This window comes from Penaeus chinensis, chromosome 31, assembly GCF_019202785.1.
Source record: "Penaeus chinensis breed Huanghai No. 1 chromosome 31, ASM1920278v2, whole genome shotgun sequence".
Lineage (NCBI taxonomy): Eukaryota > Metazoa > Arthropoda > Malacostraca > Decapoda > Penaeidae > Penaeus > Penaeus chinensis.
In genome coordinates this window covers 31,343,328-31,350,827 of record NC_061849.1, presented here as the reverse complement: position 1 = coordinate 31,350,827, position 7,500 = coordinate 31,343,328, and the positions used below count along the sequence as shown (strand labels likewise).

At 46.8% G+C, this 7,500-nt stretch overlaps 1 protein-coding gene across 6 annotated transcripts in view; it reads left to right on the top strand.

The window, feature by feature from the left end:
- LOC125042248 (ankyrin-3-like) overlaps positions 1-7,500 on the top strand; it is a 266,073-nt gene that overhangs the window by 183,604 nt on the left and 74,969 nt on the right. The window lies entirely within an intron of this gene.

Genomic DNA, 7,500 nt, shown 5'->3' with positions numbered 1-7,500 from the left:
GAGAGAGAGGGGGGGGGGGGGGAGGAAAACAACCGACCAACCGGCCATGCACTCACGCGAGATGGATTACACGATAAGCCTATGAAATCGGTGTTAGAGAGCCCAGCAATAGACTGCTAATTACCAGGAGAGTATTGGCACTAAAGTAATAAAGTCAGGCAGAGGATGTTTACAACACTTTTGATGTTATGTCTTTATTCTTTCTCCCCCCGGTTCTGACACAGCTATTCGCAGCTATATCACTTACAGCCATGGGAGAATTGACGATCTTATAGGTCAAGTCAGGTCAGGTCGGGCCCTCGAAAGACACCCTTCATAGCGAATATCTCGGCTGCAGAAACATTATGTACAAGGGTGATGGTACGCAAGGGAATTGGCACTCAGTAGGTCACTGGGCACCATGCCACAAAGACGTGCCATGGTGCAAGTCGAGAGGCTTGGGTGGCACGTCAAGCTCAAGGGGGAAAAGGTTCTGGTGTAGGGCTTAAGGAATCCTTAATCCTGGTGTCTCGGGAATCCTTAATCCTGGTGTCTCGGGAATCCTTAACCCTGGTGTCTCGGGATATTTTGACTGTTATGAGGGATATGTAGATTGAGAATAATGTAGATAGGCAACGAATGCAGAAAGGGATACAAAGCAATGAAGAAATGAGTTAGTGGATAATAGGAGGAACAAAGGGAGCACGAAGGAGTAATAACGAAGGAGGGAGAGCGTCAAAGGAAGAGCATAATAACCCTCTGCCAGCGACACTTTTCACGGTTCGTGCGTTCGTCTCTCTGGCGGCCGTACCCAAGCAAGACCTGAGTCGGTCTCACTGTTGCTCGTGGCTCTTCCTTCCTTATACTTTGCCTGGAGGCAGAACACTCCCTTATATCTTGCCTGGAGTCAGGCCATTTGCTCATACTCCTTATACCGCAATGAGGTAGTGCAAAGGAAAGCATTACACTTGGGAATTGCCAAGCAAAACTTCGGGCATCTCTTATGTTTTCCTGCTCAGCCTTCTGTCGGAGTTATGGATGGCCTCCTTCTTGTTATTGCTGCGTGGGTTTTCCTTTTCTCTTTTGTCATTCCCTTCTCTCTTCCTCCTTCTCTTTATCATCGCCATCATCTCTCTTCTTCTTTATCATTTGCTTCCCACCTCTTCCTCGTTACTATCCCCATCTCCTCTTTTCTTACTTATGATAATCTTCATCTCCTCTTCTTTATCATCCCCTTCTCTCTTCTTCATTTTTATCATCCCCTCCTCCCTTCCTCTTCATGATCGTCCTCTCTCTTCTTCCTCTTCATCATCCCCTTCTCCCCATCTCTCCCTCTTTATCATCCCCTTCCTCTTTTTTCTTCCTCGTTATTTCCCCCATCTTATCTTTACTTCCTCTTCATCAGCCCTTCGTTTTTCTCCTTCCGTCGTCCTCCGGTACTTGCAAGGGCGCGGAGCATAATATGCGAAAGGGAAGTCGTGTTTGATCAGCGCGCGAGTGTGGGAAGGTTAACAAAGAACCTCACAAGCACACTCTGTCGTCGGGGAGGGGGTTGGGCGTGACGGTGGGGGGAAAGGGGTTTGCGAGGGGGTTAGGGGTGAGGAAGGAGGCAAAGGGGATGGGGAAGGGGTTTGCAAGGGGGTTGGGGCCGGGTGTTGGGGGTTAGGGGATGGAGGTTCAAGAAGGCGTCGCGAAAACACATATGCACGTACAGATTTTTAATCCTCTTTTTTTTTTCTCTCTCTCTTTCTCCACCCCCGCTGTTGACTTTGCGTGAGACCGGCGGTAACGGGGAACCAAAGAAGGCAGAGGAGAAGAGAATCTGGGCTCCTGGAACTTATTTTGCGAGGAGGATAAATTTGCGGGCGTTGGATTTCTTACGGAGTTTGTTTCGCTTATCTTCCTTGTTGGTGCACATTTTATTCCGTTCTTTGCTTCCTTTCAAATTACTCTGAGCGTCATATAAAGGTTTAGAGTTTTGCAGTTCTTAATCTTGTCGTCCTGCTTTCCTCACCATCCTGCATTTTTTGCATTTTTGTATAAGATTTCCCCCGAGACATGAGAGCCTTTGATAACCCCCAACGCCACCCCTTTCCCAATCCCCCCCAGCTCGGGAGAGGTTGGGGAGCGGCTGCTTGGAAGACCCGACACCTCTGCAACAAGGTGTAGCGACCGTTTCCATAGCAACGGCCTACGCGCGTCCGAGGTGCATTGCTTGGTCATGCTGCCTAATCATGGCTCTCGCGGGGAGGGGTTCGGGTGGGGTTGATGTGCGGGGTCTGGGCTGGGGTAGGGGTAGGGGTAAAGGTAGGGGTGGGGGAAGGGTAGGGGGTAGGAGTGGTGAATAGGGGTAGGGGTGAGGGATTCCAAGGGGGGATAGATCGAGTTGTGTTGTACACTTTGACTTATTTTGCTTCCCTGGCGGATATTCGGGAAGTTGGGAATCGTTAAATCGCACGATAGTTTTGCACGCGAGGAGGACTTTTATAAGTAGGTCAGCTATCCTTTTTTGTAGGCTTCGTTTTCCTCTCATGTCGACAGCAGCGCAGAGACTCGGAAGAGTTCGCGAATCGAGAAGCTCTTGAAGGTATTACAAGAGTTCTTGGTCGGTGCCCTTGGGATTATCAGAAGCTCTTAGTCGGCGTTTATGAAGTTAACACTGAATTCTAGAAGTTCTTGGTCGGTGCCTTTGGAGTTATCAACAGAAACTCTTGGTGGGTGCCCGTGGAGTGTGCCAATCTCGTGGAGTGATGTTTATTCTGCTTGCGCCTGGACGTGCTTGTTTGCTCTCCTTCATCGTGATCCTGGGAAGCGAGGCGAGAGCAGTAGGCTTGTGTGTGTGTGTGTGTGTGTGTGTGTGTATGTGTGTGTGTGTGTATGCATGCATGCGCGCGCGCGCCTTTGTTTGTAACTATGTGTGTCGTTTTTTTTTGTATGTGTCTGTTTTTATGTCTATACGCATGAATACATGTGTGTATGAAAGGGAGAAACAGACAGGCGCAACACACACAAACACACACAGTCAGAGGGAAGTGCAGAGACAGAGTGAGAGTATGTGTATGTTTTTACGCATGTTGACCGACTGCATGAAAGCGCCCTGGTGAAAAACGGCAGCATTCCAGCGTCGACATCGTCAAGTCCCTTCGGATGCAAAACGCAGACGATCCATCTGAGAGAGATTTATGGGAAGAGCGAAATTGGAGGAGGATAGGACGTGCAAGGGGGTGGGGAAGGGGGGAGAGGGGATAGGAGGAGGGGGTAGAGAGCGAAAGAGACAGGAGGAAAGAGGGGGAGGAGAAAGGGGATAGGAGGAGGGGGAGGGGATAGAGGGCGAAAGAGACAGGAAGAGGGAGAGAGAAGGGAAATGGGATAGGAGGAGGGGGGTAGAGGGGAAAGGGGATAGGAGGAGGGGAAGAAAGGAGAGGAGGTAGGAGATGGGGATAGAGGGCGAAGAAGAGGGATGGAGAGAGGAAAAGGGATAGAAGGAGGGGAAAAAGGGAAAGGGGACAGGATGAGGGGGAAAAGAGATATAAAGTAGAAGGGGGTAGAGGGGTTAAGGGGTAGAAGCACAGAGGGAAGGGGAAGGGGATAGGAGTATAGGAGGCCTAGGGGGAGGGGAGATACGAGATAGAAGAAAGGGAGTCCTTTTTATTTTGAAACGGCCGGAAAATTGTGGGTTTGGACAGCTGGCGACAGAGGGATAATTGCCTGTGTTGAGTAATGTGTCGAGACCGAGTCCGTAATATTTTCCAGAGGTCCGAGTTATTGCTGATATTATCACCGTGGTAATTATGATTTTATTGTTGTTATTATCATCGGCATTGTTATTGTTATTATAATTATTATTGTTATTATCATTGACATTGTTATTGTTATTGTTATTATGATTATTATTGTTATTATTTTTATTGTTGTTGTTATTATTATTATTATCATCATTATTATTATTATTGTTATTATTATTATTATTATTATTATTATTATTATTATTATTATTATTGCTGTTATTGATATAATTGCCCTTATTATTATTAATATACTTTATGTTTCTTGTCGCAGTCGTCAAGAATTTAATTCGGTTAGCTGGCCACGAGGATGTAGTTGTCCATTCGAATTATGCTTTAATTTCTTTCTGGATTTATTGCTCTTAGCAGCCAGGGTAGGGACCGGAATACTGATAAGAACCCTGTCACCAGCACCAGAAACGGGGAGGTCTTGTCACGTCTCGCTTTCCCCCATTCGTTTGACCTTTCTTTCGTTTCTCTCTGTCCGTTTTGTATTCTTCTCCCATGTTTTGTCTCTTTCGTTTCTCACTTTTTTTTTTTCTTGGGTCTGTCCTCTCTGTCTGTCTCTTCCTCTCTCTCCCTCTTCATCATTTCCACTCCCTCCTTCCTTCTCTCCCTCCCTTTTCCTCATCCTCATCCTCATATCCTCTCTCACTCACTCACTCACTCACTCACTCACTCACTCACTCACTCACTCAATCACTCCCCCCCCCTTCCCCCTCCATATCGTCTCCTCACTCCCTTCAAAGTTTCATGGTCCTTCCCCTCCCCTACTCTTCCCCATAAGCACAAATGCAGCCCGGATTAACGGGCAATCCCATAGAAGACCAGGTAATATGCATCGTACAGAGGGAATGGAGGGAGGGGAAGGGGACAGCATCCTCGTGGAATGGCGTGCTGTGAAGGTATGATGGAACGGGAGTGTGCATCAGCAGGATACCGAGGGAGGAGAGTGCCAGATATCGCGGGTAAGGGGCACTCTGCCAGGCACCTCAGCCGCCGTGCTCCACTTCTGCCATTTGGGGGAGAGGGAGGGAGGGAGGGAAAGGGAGAGGGAGTGGGAGGGACAGGGATAGGAAAGGTAGTGGAAAAGAGAGAGAGAGAGAGAGAGAGAGAGAGAGAGAGAGAGAGAGAGAGAGAGAGAGAGAGAGAGAGAGAGAGAGAGAGAGAGAGAGAGAGAGTGAGAGAGAGAGGGAAAGAGAGTACGAGAGTGCGAGAGCGAGAAAGGAGAAATAGAAAAGGTATGTATGAGAACGAATGTGTTAACAGTGCAAGAGATGTATTTGACCGTTCTCGATTACACCTTCATCAGAAATGATTGAAACCGGGGTAATAAATCTCACTCTCCAACATACCTTTTCTACATTGGTTGCAATGAACACTTCAGAGAGAAAACGGGTTGACTGGGGACTAGTGTATAGTACACAAAGAGATTAAAAGAATATGTGATAAGGGAAGGAAAACCCCCAATACAGAAGGAATTGGTCATGTGCCTTCCCTATCCACGGAGTGACAGGAAGCGGTGTAGAAAAGGGAAGGAAAAAGGGTGATCTCCCCCCTCTTCCTCTCCATGCTGCTCTCTTGCCAAGTTTCGTCTCGATCTTTCTCTTTCCTTCTTTTTATTCTTCTGTCTCGCTGCTTTCTCTCTACTGTCTTACTACTCGTTTCTCTGATATTGGATAGGTCTTTCCTTCTGAATTATCCATTTATGTATTGTGTCAGAGTATTTTTTTCTTCCATCTTAGAATTACACATTTGTATTGATATTACTTATATCTACGCGTGCTCTCCAGAATCAAGTAAAGGCATTGTTTTTTTTACCAGCTTAGGAACCTTGAACACTTACTGTTGCTTCTTCACTCTTAAACTCCTGGCTTGTTGACCTCCCTTGCTCCCTGACATTCTACGGGGATGGACGTGTAAGGGGCACCGTTCAGTCACCCATCCGTCTTGTACTGAATGCAGAATGTCACCTGTCATATTTTCTAACAACACAAACACATTAACTCTTCTAGTTTGTATGTGTGTGTGCGCACGTGTGTGTGTTAGTGTGCGTATATGCCCGTGAGCGCATTAGACGTTAGGTTATATCTGTATTATTATGTCTCTACTTTAATGTAAGACATCTTTTTTTTCTTCTTCTTAATATGGCATTCGACAAGAAAGCATTAGTCTGTGTATACGTAAAAGTATATTTGTGCGTGTATCTGCCTGTTATTTGTGCCTTTGTACGCGCACGTTTTCGTTTGCGTGCTGAGTTGATTTATACAAGGTGATGTACGAACTGCAGATTCAGGAGATCCCCTTTATAATCTCTCTCTATCTCTCTCTTTCTCTCTCTCTCTCTCTCTCTCTCTCTCTCTCTCTCTCTCTCTCTCTCTCTCTCTCTCTCTCTCTCTCTCTCTCTCTCTCTCTCTCTCTCTCTCTCTCTCTCTCTCTCTCGTGACATCGGGTGGCTTGGGCATAACCTCTTCAGAGGTCAGAATGCCCAAACCTTTCCTCCGACGCGCGTGCCTTATCCCCTTCGAGAAAGCGTTGTTGCTGTGTAGGCACTTTTTGGGCAGTTACTGGTTGTTTGATGGAACCACAGCAGTACTCTTGTTTAGGCAACTGACGTGTCTTGGTGTGTTTACGTGGTTTTCGTCCCTCTGCACAGGTATACACCCCGGGTTATGTTTATTCACCTGACCCGCCGGCTTGTGGATGCGGCGATGCTATCCATACATGTTATTGTGCGCCACTGATTTATTATTTTTCCGATATTTTTTTTTTTTTCTCTCTTTTTCTTGTCTTTTGGTTTTTGGTTAATTTATAATACATTAGAAATTTTCTCCGCGTCGTAACACTCTTGTAATCCTAGATATTGTAGTTGATTAAAGGCCTACCGTCTTGTTGCACATGATACAGCAGACATGCGCACATCCAAAACAATAGCAATGGGCTTGTTGTAGGCGCGTTGCGGCCTGTTCATGTACAGGGCGGGTGGAGGGCCCGGGGGCTTGGCGGGCGCAGGGGGCCTAGGGGTAGCACAGGTGCCGTCTTGGAAGAGTGCCAGGGCACGCCGCGCTCTCGCTTATTTCAGGAGGACGAGACGCTGCCGCTGCTGGTGCCTTTTGATGCTCCTTCTGTCTGTTCTCTAGGGCGATGTTGGTCTCCTCAGCAGGGGGGCGCTGCTCCTCCGTTCTGCAGGGGACAGGGAGGGGAAAGAAGGGTTTCATTAGCGATACGTAGGGAAAGCATACCCGTCGTTGCTGTGTGTATACGGCATTGTCATGTTTATTTTTTGTTGTATATACTGAGCTGATGCCAAGCGTGACGGGCAGTCGGGGTTGTCAGTGTGCCAGTTCTCATGTATTCACACGCACACACACACATACAAACACAAACACAGCCGCACGAATTCGTATTAACTTTAACAGCTATTTTCGTGTGTAATCGTGAAATTATGTGAAGCGGAAGTAGCTAACAATAGAATCTTGAAAAATAAGTATATTTACAAAGTAAAATCGTGGATCAAGCAGATGGTTTATTTTCAACGTGACTTTATGTGTGTGTGTGTGTGTGTGTGTGTGTGTGTGTGTGTGTGTGTGTGTGTGTGTGTGTGTAGTCTTTCTGTAAGTGTAAGGACAGGTCGTAGCGTTGATATAGATAATAATATGATGGAAATAGGAAGGTTATACTGGTGGAGGAAAGAATCAAGAGGAAAATGTAGTCGGGAGGGAATAGAGATGATGAT